Source organism: Arvicanthis niloticus (genome assembly GCF_011762505.2).
Source record: "Arvicanthis niloticus isolate mArvNil1 chromosome Y unlocalized genomic scaffold, mArvNil1.pat.X SUPER_Y_unloc_4, whole genome shotgun sequence".
Taxonomy (NCBI): domain Eukaryota; kingdom Metazoa; phylum Chordata; class Mammalia; order Rodentia; family Muridae; genus Arvicanthis; species Arvicanthis niloticus.
Genome location: NW_023045021.1, coordinates 2392865 through 2409189, shown reverse-complemented (window position 1 = coordinate 2409189; position 16325 = coordinate 2392865).

The following is a 16325-nucleotide window of genomic DNA, read 5'->3' as shown; positions in this document are numbered from 1 at the left end:
ATAAAATGATGCCTAACAAAATGGAGCATGCACAGTGCCTGTACAGGTTCAAGCTATATGGAGTCTTAGCACTGAGAAGGGAAATGGGCGTGGGCCCCACTCCTGAACCACAAAATATGGCTAATGAACATCCACTTGTCAGTGAAACTTTGTTTTCTAATGGAATGTCATTATACCCACCCGTGAGTAGGCTTCATGAACAGCAGTAAAACATAACCAAAACAGACTCAATTGTTTTAATTTTGTGTGTTTATGAGTTTTGTCTGTGCTTCTCTATATGTGTATGTGTTTCTTCTTTTTCTTTTTTTTTTCTTTTTGTCTGTTTGCTTTCTTCTATCCTGGTTTGTTTTTATTGGCTTTTCTGTTTTCTAAGTCAAAAAGAAAAGAGCCATGAAGTTGAATGGGCTGGGTGATGGTAATGATCTGGAGGGAGATTAGGGAGGGAAAATCATAACCAGAATAGACTTTATAAAATTATTTTTATTAAAAAAAACTGTTATTATCAGTACAGTGCTGGCATGGGCTTATCATTTGTTTAGTTCTTGTTCTGCAAAGTAGTATAAGAAACTGTTGGTTTGTTGGCCACTATCTTCAGAGGAGCAACCTGGTTTTTACAAGGTGATTGTGTTATTCCAAAGAGCAACCTCATGGGCAACTGTCTCTAAAATACAGTCTGTTTGAAAATGTTTTACTTGGACTTTAAGGCAACTCAAGGGGAAAGTTAAGGACACTAACATCACTCTATCTTAAATAAAATTATGCCACTTGGGCTTGTTGCAGGGTGTTTCATCTCCATGTGGACCCCAAGGTTCCTAGAAACACCTGTTTCTAGTTGTGGTTTGGGTCTTTACTAGGACACACCTTTAATCCCTCTGGCTGGAATAATGGTACACCGTTAGTACACACCTTTAATTCCAAACAATAAAGGTAAAATTAGTTTGTAGAAGAAAGTATTGGTGTCTAATTGAGTGGCAGACAAAGTAAGAAATCAGAGAAAGATTTGACAGAATAGAATATGCCCAACTCTCATGGTAAGAGGAAAAAGAGGCTACTGGAAGAGAGCAGAGCAGAGAGAAAAAGAGGAGAGAAGGAGGCAGTTTTACCAGGACTGTTGTACAGCAACAGGTTGTAGACAAAGAACACAATAGACAGGTCAAGACCGAATAAGCCAGAAAATGAGAAGTAATCAGAAGATTAGACCGGATTGCTAGAGTTAGGTTCAACCCAAGCAGAATAATTCAGGAGAAGCCAGATTGAACTAGTCAGCTTGGAGAGGAGTTTGAGCCAGAACAGCTGAGTTGAACCAGACAACCAGAGGTCAGAAAGAGTTAGAAAGACTAAATTTATTCAGCAGTAACTCTCAGAAGCTGGAAACTTTCTAGGGCTAGAAAACATTGTGTGGAGCCTAGAAGTTTCTAGGACTAGGCCTACATTAGCAGATTGAGGCTGCAAGCCTCAGAGATGACAATTATATATGGCAGATAAAAGATACTGTTACCTGTGCTTATAACATTCTTTATAAGAGAATAAAAACTCCAGTACAAGGCATGAGAAACTCTTCTCAGTTGTCAGGATAGTCCAAGTGAACACCCAAACAATATAGGCTTTTGTCTTTTGTCATCTTTCAGATTTTGAAAGTATGTACTTATTGCTGAACACACCACACATTTAAGAAACAGGACTCCAGAAGATTCACACTAGATCACACCTTTTCCTTTCTTGATGCCTCATTTTCATAGTACCAGAAGGCACTATAGAAGCTGCCAATAGAGGAAAATAATCAATAGGTCTATTTAGCCATGATACCTATAAGTCACAGAAATGATGAACGTGACAAGATATCACTAAAAGGGTGTAATAGTAACACATATTTTTTATTTACTTTTGTCAGTTTTTTAACTAATCATTTTATTTGTTTACATTTCAAATGGCATCCCCCTTCCTGGTTAACTGCTCTACAAGCATCTAACCAATTCAGATTCAGATACTTAGAACCAATCATCAACTGCACCTGGGAACCCCAATGGAAGAGTTAGGGGAAGGACTGAAGGAGCTGAAGGTGATTGCAACCCCATAGGAAGAACAACAGTATCAACCAACCAGACCCCCCCCAGAGCTCCCAGGGACTAAACCACTAACCAAATAGTACAGATGGAGGGACTCATGGCTCCAGTCATATATATTGTAATACGTATTTTTGAATAACCAATGAAGTTCTCTAAACATGAGGGAGGTCAATACAATTACTGGAAAAGCAGTTCAGAAAAACTCTTAAAGTTGGACTGTTTAGTAAACTAGAACTGATCAAAGTGTGGTGCAGACTGAATGAGCTCAGTCTCAACAGAATTACTTATACCTAAGGTTTAAGACACTTTGGAAGAAGAGGGTAGAAATATTATAAGATCTAGAAATTCATAAAGTTTTCTATAAGATTGTGTCTTCTAAAAATGACAAGGAAGTTACATTCATGATACATCAAGAATAGACGCCTAGTCCTTCCGGTCTGGGCCAGGGCACTGAGCAGATCTTGGGTGGCAGCTCTGCCCCCAACCTTCAAGAACCTAGAGGAAGCAGGGATCCCAGGCGCTCTAACTCGGGCAGTATCTTAGGTAAGCAGACAGCAGGGACCGCCCTAAACAGGGAGTAACCAGGACCCACCAAGGACTCAGGAAATCACTCCTGGCCCGGAACACTGGTTCCTTCCGGTCTGGGCCAGAGCACTGAGCAGATCTTGGGTGGCAGCTCTGCCCCCAACCTTCAAGAACCCAGAGGAAGTGGGGATCCCGGTCGCTCTAACTGGGACAGTGTCTTTGAAACTAGTTCTTGGATCTGAGGCCTGGACCAGACCTCTGCCAGGTCTGCTGTTGGGTGGACCCTGGATTCCACCTGAGACATACTGGAAGTTCCACTCAACCCAGAGCCACAGAGGAACAACTGAACTCAGAGCATCAGACAACATATCCTGAGATATTCTAGAAGAGACACTGCACCCAGAACAGCAGACACCTAGCTGGACTGCTACCTTGGAGACACCATATCCTGAGGCATCCTAGAGATACCACTGTAATCAGCTCAGCTGGAAAAGATCACAGAGACATCTGGACCCCTAGAAGATCAGACACAAGCTTGATAACTGGAAAGGCAGGCTTCAGTCAGAGACAGTAAGTACAGGCAGCACTAGAGTTAACCAGATGGCAAAAGGCAAGTGCAAGAATGTAAGCAACAGAAACCAAAGTTACATGGCATCATCAGAACCCAGCTCCCCCATCAGAGCAAGCCCTGAACACCCCATCACACCAGAAAAGCAGGATTCAGAATTAAAATCACTTCTCATGATGATGATAGAGGACTTTAAGAAAGACATAAATAACACTCTCAAAGAAATTAAGGAGAGCACGAGTAGACAGATAGAAACCCTTAAAGAGGAAACACAAAAATCCCTTAAGGAATTGCAAGAAAATGCAACCAAACGGGAGAAGGAATTAAACAAAACCATACAGGATCTAAAAATGGAAGTAGAAACAATAAAGAAATCACAAAGGGACAATACCATGGAGATAGAAAGCCTAAAGAAAACATCAGGAGTCATAGACACAACTGTCACCAACAGAATACAAGAGATGGAAGAGAGAATCTCATGTGCAGAAGATACCATGGAAAACATTGACACAACTGTCAAAGAAAAAGCAAAATACAAAAAGCTACTAACCGGAAGTATACAAGAAATCCAAGACACAATGAGAAGGCCAAATCAAAGGATAATAGGTATAAATGAGGGGGAAGACTCCCAACTTAAAGGACCAGTAAATATCCTCAACAAAATTATAGAGGAAAACTTCCCTAACCTAAAGAAAGAGATGTCCATAAATATACAAGAAGCCTACAGAACTCCGAATAGTTTAGACCAGAAAAGAAATACTCCCCGCCATATAATAGTCAAAACATCAAATGTACAAAACAAAGAAAAAATACTAAAAGCAGTAAGGGAAAAAGGCAAAGTAACATATGAAGGCAGACCTATAAGAATTACACCAGACTTCTCACCAGAGACCATAAAAGCCAGAAGATCCTGGACCGATATCATACAGACCCTAAGAGAACACAAATGCCAGCCCAGACTACTATACCCAGCAAAACTGTCAATCATTATTGATGGAGAAACCAAAATTTTCCATGACAAATCCAAATTCACACAGTATCTCAACACAAATCCAGGACTTCAAAGAATAATTGGTGGAAAACTCCAACACAAGGAGAGAAACTACAACCTAGAAAAAACAAGAAGGTAATCTTCCAAAAGCCTTAAAAAGAAGGTAGCTACACCAACATATCTCCACGGCCAATAACAAAAATAACAGGAAAAAACATTCATTTCTCCTTAATATCTCTTAATATCAATGGACTCAATTCTCCAATAAAAAGACGTAGACTTTCAGACTGGATACGTAAGCAGGACCCAACATTTTGCTGCATTCAGGAAACTCACCTTTGTGAAAAAGACAGGCACTACCTCAGAGTAAAAGGTTGGAAAACAATCTTCCAAGCAAATGGTCCCAAGAAACAAGCTGGAGTAGCAATTCTAATATCAAATAAAATCATTTTTCAACCAGAAGTAATCAAAAAAGATAAAGAAGGACACTTCATATTCATCAAAGGAAAAATGTACCAAGAGGAAGTAGCAATTCTGAACATCTATGCCTCAAATGCAAGGGCACCCACATACATAAAAGAAACTTTACTAAAGCTTAAAGAATACATTGCACCCTACACAATAATAGTGGGAGATTTTAACACCCCACTCTCAGCTATGGACAGATCATGGAAACAGAAACTAAACCGAGACACAACAAAACTAACAGAAGTTATGAACCAATTGGACTTAACTGACATCTATAGAACATTTCATCCTAAAACAAAAGAATATACTTTCTTCTCAGCACCCCATGGTACCTTCTCGAAAATAGACCATATAATTGGTCACAAAACAGGCCTCAACAGATACAAAAAGATTGAAATAATCCCTAGTACTTTATCAGACCACCATGGACGAAGACTCATCTTTGACATGGACAAAAACAACAGAAAGCCCACATAGACTTGGAAACTGAACAATGCTCTACTCAATGATAACTTGGTCAAGGAAGAAATAAAGAAAGAAATAAAAGACTTCTTAGATTTAAATGAAAATGAGGACACATCATATTAAAACTTGTGGGACTCACTGAAAGCAGTACTAAGAGGAAAAATCATAGCTCTAAGTGCTCACAAAAAGAAATTGGAAAGAGCATACATTAACAACTTGACAGCACACCTGAAAGAGTTAGAACAAAAAGAAGCTAATATACCCAAGAGGAGTAGACGGCAGGAAATAATCAAACGCAGGGCTGAAATCAACCAAGCTGAAACAAAAAGAACTATACAAAATATCAACAAAACCAGGAGCTGGTTCTTTGAGAAAATCAACAAGATAGACAAACCCTGAGCCAGACTAACCAAAGGGCGCAGAGACAGTATTCAAATTAATAAAATCAGGACTGAAAAGGGAGACATAACAGAAACAGAGGAAATTAAAAATATCATCAGATCGTACTACAAAGGCCTATACTCAACAAAATTGGAAAATCTGGATGAAATGGACAATTTTCTAGATAGATACCAGGTACCAAAGTTAAACGAGGAGCAGATAAATCATCTAAACAGTCGAATAACCCCTAAAGAAATAGAAGCAATCATTAAAAACCTCCCCACCAAAAAAAGTCCGGGACCAGATGGTTTTAGTGCAGAATTCTACCAGACCTTCCAGGAAGAACTAATACAAATTCTCTTCAAACTATTCCACAGAATAGAAACAGAAGGAAAAATACCCAATTAGTTCTATGAAGCTACAATTACGCTCATACCTAAACCTCACAAAGACCCAACAAAGAAAGAGAACTACAGACCAATCTCCCTTATGAATATCGATGCAAAAATACTCAATAAAATTCTTGCAAACCGAATCCAACAACACATCAAAGCAATCATCCATCATGATCAAGTAGGCTTTATCCCAGGAATGCAGGGATGGTTCAATATTCGGAAATCCATCAATGTAATCCACTACATAAATAAACTCAAAGAAAAAAAACCACATGATCATCTCACTAGATGCTGAAAAAGCATTTGACAAAATACAACATCCCTTCATGTTAAAAGTCTTGGAAAGATTAGGAATTCAAGGTCCATACCTAAACATAATAAAAGCAATATACAGCAAGCCAGTAGCCAACATCAAACTAAATGGAGAGAAACTTGAAGCAATCCCTCTAAGATCAGGGACTAGACAAGGCTGCCCACTCTCACCCTACCTATTCAATATAGTACTGGAAGTCCTAGCTAGAGCAATTAGACAACAAAAGGAAGTCAAAGGGATACAAATAGGAAAGGAAGAAGTCAAAATTTCACTATTTGCAGATGATATGATAGTATACTTAAGCGACCCTAAAAACTTCCACCAGAGAACTCCTAAACCTGATAAACAACTTCAGCAGAGTGGCTGGATATAAAATCAACTCAAACAAATCAGTAGCCTTCCTATACTCAAAAGATAAACAGGCTGAGAAAGAAATTAGGGAAATGACACCCTTCACAATAGCCACAAATAATATAAAATATCTTGGAGTGAATCTAACTAAGCAAGTGAAAGATCTGTATGACAAGAACTTCAAGTCTCTGAAGAAAGAAATTGAAGAAGATCTCAGAAGATGGAAAGACCTCCCATGCTCCTGGATTGGCAGGATTAATATAGTAAAAATGGCCATCCTGCCAAAAGCAATCTATAGATTCAATGCAATCCCCATCAAAATTCCAAATCAATTCTTCATAGAGATAGAAAGAGCAATTTGCAAATTTATTTGGAACAACAAAAAACCCAGGATAGCGAGAACTATTCTCAACAACAAAAGAACTTCTGGGGGAATCACCATCCCTGACCTCAAACTATACTACAGGCAATAGTAATAAAAACTGCATGGTATTGGTACAGAGACAGACATGAAGATCAATGGAATAGAACTGAGGATCCACAAATGAGCCCACATACCTATGGTCACTTGATCTTTGACAAAGGAGCTAAAACCATCCAGTGGAAAACGGACAGCATTTTCAGCAAATGGTGTTGGTTCATCTGGAGGTCAACATGTAAAAGGATGCAAATCAATCCATTCATATCTCCTTGTACAAAGCTCAAATCCAAGTGGATAAAAGACCTTCACTTAAAACCGGATACACTGAAACTAATAGAAGAGAAGGTGGGAAAGACCCTTGAATACCTAGGCACAGGGGAAAAGTTCCTGAACAGAACACCAATGGCTTATGCTCTAAGATCAAGAATTGACAAATGGGACCTCATCAAATTGCAAAGCTTCTGTAGGGCAAAGGACATTGTCAATAAGACAAACTGGCAACCAACAGATTGGGAAAAGATCCTAACCAATCCTACATCCGATAGAGGGCTAATATCCAAGATATACAAAGAACTCAAAAATTATACTCCAGACAACCATATAACCCTATTAAAAAATAGGGTACAGATCTAAACAAAGAATTCTCAACAGAGGAAACTCAAATGGCTGAGAAACACCTTAAGAAATGCTGCACATCCTTAGTCATCAGGGAAATGCAAATCAAAACAACCCTGAGATACCACCTCACACCAATCAGAATGGATAAGATCAAAAACTCAGGTGATAGTAGATGCTGGCGAGGATGCGGAAAAAGAGGAACACTCCTCCATTGTTGGTGGGATTGCAAGCTGGTACAACCACTCTGGAAATCAGTCTGGCGGTTCCTCAGATAGCTGGACATAGCATATACCCAGAAGATGCTCCAACATGTAATAAAGACACATGCTCCACTATGTTCATAGCAGCCTTATTTATAATAGCCAGAAGCTGGAAAGAACCAAGATGTCCCTCAACAGAGGAATGGATACAAAAAATGTGGTACATCTACACAATGGAGTATTACTCAGCTATTAAAAATAATGAATTCGAGAAATTTTTAGGTAAATGGATGGATCTAGAAATTATCATCTTGAGTGAGTTAACCCAATCCCAAAAGAACACACAGGGTATTTACTCACTGTTAAGCGGATGTTAGCCCCAAAGCTAGGATTAGCGAAGACCCAACCAGCAGACCACATGAATCTCATGAAGAAGGAAGACCAAGAGGGGATGCCTCAGTACTACTTAGAACGAGAACAAAAATGCTCAAGGGAGCAAATACCGGAAACAAAACATGGGACAGAAACTGAAGGAGGGGCTATCAGGAGACCACTCCACCTCGGTATTCATCCCATGTACAGCCACCTAAGCTAAACACTGTTGTGGATGGCTGGAAGTGCATAATCTGAGGAACATGATATAGCTGTCTCCTTAGAGGTCTGCCAAAGACTAACACACTCAGAGGACAATGCTCACAGTTAACCACTGATATGATCAGGGGTTTCCCAATAGAGAACTTAGAGAGAGGACTGAAGGAGCGGAAAGGGTTCGAGACCCCAGGAGGAAAGCAACAATACCAAAAACCAGAGCCCCCCAGGGTCTAAACCACCAGCCAGGGAACACATAGGGAGGGACCCAAGACTCCAGAGGTATATGTAGTGGAGGATGGCCTTGTCGGGCATAGGTGGGAGAGGAGATTCTTGGTCCCATTAAAAAAATAAACACAGAGTGAGGGGGAATGTGAGGGTGGGGAGGGGATAATTGGGGGGGTAGGTGCGGTCACTGCCTCATAGAAACATGAGGAGGGGGATGGGATGGGGGGTTTCTGGGTGGTGGGAGGAAGGGGGGTTAGGGGATAAAACCTGAAATGTAAATATTACAACCAATTTTAAAAAGGGGGGGGGAAAGAAAAGTTAGAACCAACATCTTTAAAAAAAATGTCAGCCCCGGGGGGGGGGGTGAATTTTTTTTTCTTTTTTTCCCTGATACTAAAACTTGTTCTGAGAATTGTATATTGCAGAATACACAGCCTTGGTGTATCTACTCATCAAGTATACAGAGCAGACCTGCCCAAACCTCCGATGTCCTGGAATTCCATCTGGATTCAGTGAAGACACAGCATCAGAGGATTATCAACTTACTCTTCCCCCCACCCCTCTTCTAATATCTCAACACCCGTAATCAGCCTGAAGAAGTTACAGAAGAGTCAGCGCCCCTATTCCCTGGGCTTGGGGACTAATGTGGTTAATAATGGTCTGTCTTTCTAGGGAAAAGTAGTGGTTTTGTTGGAACAGGGAGGATTAGTTAGGACTTATTGCACAGCCATAACCTATTGGTACAATCTGTATAATTATTATCAAGATGAAGTTATAATTTCTTAAATGGTACAAAATTTACTTTGACCTCAAATTTAAGGTTTTCATTGGTACGAGCTCCTTATTAATATAAAAGTGAGATGAATATTGATACGCTCATGGGCAATGTGCTTGTATAACACATTTAGGAATACAAGGCCTAGACCCAGTCCTTCCTTAACTTTTTAACTGATTTGGGATGGTTAACCTATGAGTTAAGGGACTATAGCAAATTTATAGTTTTGAGTTAATTGTTAGGAGGTTAACCATAGTTTATTTAGAAATAGCCAAGAGGAGTGAACAGACAACAGTCCAGGTGACCTTACATGGATAGTTGGTTTTCAAAACGTCAGAAGTCCATAGAATTGACGCTACAAAAATTTATATAAATGTCCATTCTGATTAGAGACCTGTCTGCTCCTGACAGCTTCCTGTTGTGGATTCTAAGAAGAAATTGAGCATCCTTGGAGTTATGCCAGTTGTGTGGTGACAGCCACTAGGCAAGAATTGCCTCTTTCCATCTACAGACTAACTACTGTCCTGAAGAGGACACACATGCAGAATAGTCGACTGATTATATCTGCCCAGACAGAGTAATCAGCCCTTAATAATCCTGCATCACTAAGGTCTGTCAGATGACTCTGGGCCAGAAGGCTGAAGATTTGATGCTCCAGCGTTCAGTAGTATAGGGGCTTTTCAGGTGTTCAGAGGTCTCTATAAACTGGCTAAGTTTTAGAAGCTATGTTTAGTGCTTCCTATAACTTCAGTTAACTCAGTCATTCTGGATTTCTGACGGGGTTGAAGACCCATAGTCTCATAGCCAATCCTGGCTATTTACTTTGAGAGAAAATATCTGAGTACATAGTTTTCAGCTGACATTCATTATAAAGCCAAAAAAAAAAAAAAAAAAAAAAAAAAGCCAGGATCAAAAGTAAGTGTTTTAGTTAGAAGAGATGACAGAGGTTCTGGTTAGTCAACAAAATGATGGACTGGGTATTAGAACTATCTTATACCTCACTAGTACAATTAGGAATAAGTATGCTCTAATTGTATTTTGAGAGAAAAGTTTTACTTTAACAGGAAGAGTGATATGTAGGAGGAGCTATGCGGGAAGGAGCACTGAGAGGAAGAGATGGAGTAAGGAGAGAAGATGAAGGAGAGGAGAAGCTAGGTGATGAGAGAGAGAAACAGAGAGGGGGCATGGAGGCAGATGTTCACAGGTCTCCACCAGTCAAAGATAGTCTTTATATCTAGGTTGGGTATTGGATTACCCTTCTGATTGAGCAATACCAAACTTGTAAATCCTTTGATTAACATTTAAAAAAAATTGTATAAAAGCAAAAAGGAAAGGGGGGCATGGGACAGGGGTTTTCTAGGGAGGGGAAATGGGGAAAAGGGATGGCATCTTAAATGTAAATAAAATAAAATGAAAAAAAATCAAAAAAAAAAAGAATAGAGGCCTAACAAGACCTGAAGAATGACAATATTAATTGACATGTTAACTAGGAAGGAGAAGTCATACAGAATCTCAACACTGGACACCAAATATATAATGACTTCTGCAAGTGGAACAACTACTCTTTTCTAGGAATGAGCTCCCTAATTGGTTATTCTATACAAAGTTGCCATCAATGAAATCATATACACAACACTTATAGACACACACACACACACACACATGTCTGTAAATCCTTATAAAGAAAAAAGCCATCAATTTTAGAGAAAATGAGTTATGTGAGAGAGGGTTTAGAAAGAGAATAATGGAAGAAGTGGTATAATTATATTTAAGTTAGAATGAAATAAGAATAAATGATAATAGTGAAGATAACAAAAAACATCCTCTTTTCCATTCTCTTTCTTAAACTATAAGTAGTTTTGGAAAAGCAGTTCAGAAAAAGTCTTAAAGTTGAACTGTTTATTAAGGAATATTGGAAGCTCATTCTCTATGAAGAAAGACAACTTACATTTCAGAACTCAAAATGTGAAAGCCAAAAAGAAATACATAATATAGAAGGCAATCTTCAAGATGTATTATTTATCAAATCATATTCTACTGTAATGGTTAGAAATTAGCTCCATTTCAAAGTTAGTTTCAAACGCAGTTACTGTTGCAGGTAATATTTAAAACAGTGGCTCCCAATCTTGCTTGTTCCGACTAGGCTAGGACTGAGGTCATGAGCAGCAGTGTGTTCTTGCTGCTGCCTCGGCTCAGGCCACTGGCTCAGAAACACTGGCCCTGATACCCACAAGATGCCAGCGTGGGAGATGGCTCTGCTAATCTTCCACACTGTCTCCAGAAGGTTGGGCTGAGCCCAGACCATCCCACCATCCACACAGTACCTGGTAGAAATGAGACTCTCATGGTTAAAGATTGTCCAATAGCTTTATATATTGCCAGTAGCCATCCCTGATGTGGGTGAGAGGAGAAGCAGCTTCTTCTTTCTTCTCCTCCTCTGGTTCTTCTTGAGGCAGCCCCAGGGGAGGGAGAGGTTGAAAGTGGAAGAGAGTCGTCGGGGGGCCCGGGGTGGGGGTAAGACTTGGTCTTACGAGATTCTGGGTAAAGCCTTGGGCCTTACAAGATTTTTAGGGTTGCTGTAATAAAAGTTGTACTTATGTATGCTAGAAAAGTTCACTTACTACTCTACTGTAGCTGACCTGCCATCCTGATCCTGTGGCAAGAAACTGCCATTTCCAGCACTTGCATCTCAGCCCTAAAAACAACAAAGGGTTAAGTAAATAGCCTTGTACTATCCTAAAAACCTCTCCTGAGGGCAAAAAGACCTCAGGCTTAGATGATTAACACCTGTAGCCTAACAGCAGAGGAGTAGGCAATGTGGCCTTTGTTCTATCTCAGCAGGAACTGCTGGGCTCTAACTGCTAGCCTAAGGCTACAGGAAGAAAAGATACTTAGAAAAGTTATTATATAGAGTTTATTACTAAGTGTAAAAAGTTTCCTATGAAAGCCATCTAAGGGGAAAAGCTGAAAGGTCCTAAGTGGGGAAAAAGGAAAACTTCTTTTCTATTTGGGAAAAGGGAAAAGCTATTCTATCTCTATTCTATCTTCTATTCTAACTCTATTCTCTATCTAACTATTCTTTTTTTTTCCAAAATGCTTTATTTATCAATATTTGTATAAACATATATACTTATACACGTATACATATATAACCAATAATTAAACAATAAGATGTATTCAAAAAGTATGGGGGTTGGGAAAAGTGGGAGGAAGGACAGAAATGGGAAAATTATGTAAATACAGTGCTCATATATGAAATTCTCAAAAAGGAATCCAGTTTTTTAAAATGTTCAACAGATTAACTAACATTTTACAATATGAAAATAAATATGACCTATAATTATGTTAAAGAACATTTTAACTCACTACAAACTTTGATGTTTAAAATGAGATCAATAAAGATTATTTTACCCAGCATACTAACAAAAACCACAATAACGTTTTATAATTCAAAGTGTTTCTGAGAACAAGAAAATGGATTGTCAGGACCTAAGTCAGCAGAACAGCAGAACCAGGGGAACACTGTGTGTGTGTGTGTGTGTGTGTGTGTGTGTGTGTGTGTGTGTGTTTTATCAAATCATAATTTTTACTTTTTAACACAGGGGTTATAAACACAAAAATACAAGTTGTGGGGAAGGGGATGACACAGGAGCATAGATGTTCAGGGGGAGTACAGATATCTTTCAGAACAGGGTATCAGCTGGGTGAAGGTTCAGGGGTCAGGTCACTATGACTCTGCCTATGCTTCACTTGTCCTTATCTAAGTTGGTACTATCTGCCAAAGGCTGCCCATTTACAAGGTCTATGACTACTCAGGCTGGTAGATTTCAACAAAAGCTGCCTGTTTACAATACTTTATAGCCCTCTGTTTCAGTGTTTTTTCCATAGAGACCCAAGACCTTGTGTTAGCAGGCATGTATGTCAGGCCTATTGCTGATTTTAGGCTTACGGCTGATTTTAGGCCTTCAGTATATAAGCAGGGCTGCCCCTGACATCTCCTCCCTTCTCCAAGTATAGAAGAGCTATGGAGATTCTAATCTTGCCAAGGCAGGGATAGAGGCCTGACCTCCAGTAATTAAAGGGGACCTTGTAATGGCTCCGGTCCTCCTGTTGTTGTTCAGTGAGGCATGAGGGCCATACCCGTCCCGATGTCTTTTTCCTGGAGAGGGGATACTTTTGACATCAACTCCTATGCAGTCAGGCTTGTCCCTCAGGGAACCCAGAAACATATTTTTAACTTTTTTTTTTTAATATTCCCTCACAGCCTAAGCAAGAATTCAGATCGCCAAACAGAGGGGGTTCTGGGTGGCCCCTCTCTGCTTGGTCTAGGGGTGGAAGTCCCCTCTTTTAGGTTGGGTGGAAATGGGATTTGGGAACACCCTGGATAGAGTAACAACCTCATCTTGAATCTCATGGTCTCCCATAGCTAACTTAATGTATCTGAATAGATTTTGCTATCAGATTATCTATCTTTTGTTTCACAAAGTTAGTCAGCCTATTTAAGGCCCAGGGACCAAAAGAAATAAGCAAAAATAACCCCATTAATGGTCCCATGATGGAAGGGAGTAGGGTTGACAATCATGGAGAGGTTGAAAACTAATTCTTGTACCAGCTCTCATCTTTCTCTTTCTCTCTCTGTCTTTTCTCAAGACCTTCTCTGGCCCTTTTCATGCTCTCTTTAACCATCCCCCTGTATTGTCTATGTAAAAGCAACATTCTTTAAGGGCTGTACACAGTCTAGAGCTGTACACAGTCTTTTCACTTGTAAAAGAGTAAATCAAGTCCAATAAAGTCCTTCACAATTCTTGGAGATCACTTCAGACAATGAAACGAGGGATTTCTTCAGATTAGTAATGGCAATCTCTACCTATTTGACGTCCTTGCCATTGGCCCATCGAAGGTCTGAGTAGTATAAGTCCAGAGGGCAGCATCAGGATTAGATCTTCCAACAGCAGACACGGTGGGTGATTCATTTTTACCTGGAAAGGAAAAAGAAGGGAATTCTCAGGGAAATTTCTCTTCCCTGGATGTCAATTGTTATTCATCTTATTTATAATTGGGCTTGGTTTGTGGAGGTATCTATTTAATTCATTTATCTTTTTGGCGGCCATTTAGTTGTGCCTTCTGTGGTATCAAACAGTCATATCAATCCTTGGCCCCATATATCCTGGCCATTCCATTTAAGGGTGTGAGGGTCCTTCCACATGGTTGTGGCATAGTTTTTATTGTTCTCAGAAATGCCTGAGGCAATCAACAGCAGATTTGAGGTGAGCTTTCAGTTTTAGAAAGTTAAGAGTAAACAAGGCATGCTCCTTCCACCCTCAGAGAGTCATAAAGACACTATTTAAAGAAATATAGCTCTTTTAAATGATCTCTTTTATCAAAGGACTATTATAAAACAGCCAATAATTAATCAATCTATATAATATATCAATTAGTGATAGATTCTTCTACTTTTTGTAAAATTACTCCTCTTTTGTCAATTAATTGTTGAAGGAAATTAAGATTTGCATCTCTCTTAAGAATATTAAACAGAGACTTAAATTCTTTTGTGAAGAGCTTAAAATAAGATCTTAGCCAATAATCATCTCCTGGAAGCTTTTGAAAATCGTTTGAAGTAAGTCAACTATCTTTTTTTTTTTTCCAGACCCATTATCTGTTATTTTTTTTTATCGGATATTTTACTTATTTACCTTTCCCTGTTATCTCCTGTTCCTTTCTCTCCCCAAAACCCTTTATCTTATATTCCCTCTTCCAATTTTTATGAGGGTGTCCTCCCATCATTCTCCCAATCCCGTCTCCTTGCTCTCACATTCCCCAACACCAGGGATCCAAACTTTCGGGGACCATGGCCCTCCACTTCCACTGCTGCCTAACGAGGCCACCCTCAGTTACCTATACAAGTGGAGCCATGAGTCCCTCCCTTTCTGTTCTCAGGCTGGAGTTTTAGCTCCTGGGAGCTCTGGTTGAGTATTTTGCTACTCCTTCTATAATAAAACCAAAGCACCCACATGTGTCTATGCATTGTGTCTTAGGTATTGTGAGCTTTTGGGCTAATATCCACTTATCAGTGAGTGCATGCCATGTATGTTCTTTTGTGATTGGGTTACTTCACTCAGGATGACATTCTCAAGCTCCATCCATTTGCCTAAGAATTTCATGAACTCATTGTTTTTAATAGCTGAGTAGTACTCCATTGTGTAAATATACCACATTTTCTGTATCCATTCCTCTGTTGAAGGGCATCTGGGTTCTTTCCAACTTCTGGCTATTATAAATAAGGCTGCTACGAACATAGTGGAGCATGTGTCCCTGTTGTATGTTGAAACATCTTTTGGGTATATGCCCAGGAGTGGTATAGCTGGGTCCTCAGGTAACACTATGTTCAATTTTCTGAGGTACCGCCAGACTGATTTCCATAGTGGTTGTACCAGCTTACAATCCCACCAACAATGGAGGAGTGTTCCTCTTTCTCCACATCCTCCCCAGCATCTGCTGTCACCTGTGTTTTCAATCTTAGCCATTCTGACTGGTGTGAGGTGGAATCTCAGTGTTGTTTTCATTTGCATTTCCCTGATGACTAGGGATGTTGAACACTTCTTTAGGTACTTCTCAACCATTCGAGATTCCTCAGTTGAGAATTCTTTGTTCAGGTCTGTACCCCATTTTTTAATAGGGTTATTTGATATTCTAGATAATTTCTTCAGTTCTTTGTATACCTTGGATATTAGCCCTCTATCAGTTGTAGAATTGGTAAAGATCTTTTCCCACTCAATTGGTTGCTGCTTTGTCCTATTGACAGTGTCCTTTGCTTTGCAGAAGCTTTGCAGTTTTATTAGGTCCCATTTGTTAATTCTTGATCTTAGAGCACAAGCCATTGGTGTTCTGTTCAGTAACTTGTCCCCTATGCCCATGTGTTTGAGGCTTTTCCCCATTTTCTCTTCTATTAGTTTCACTGTAGCTGGTTTTATG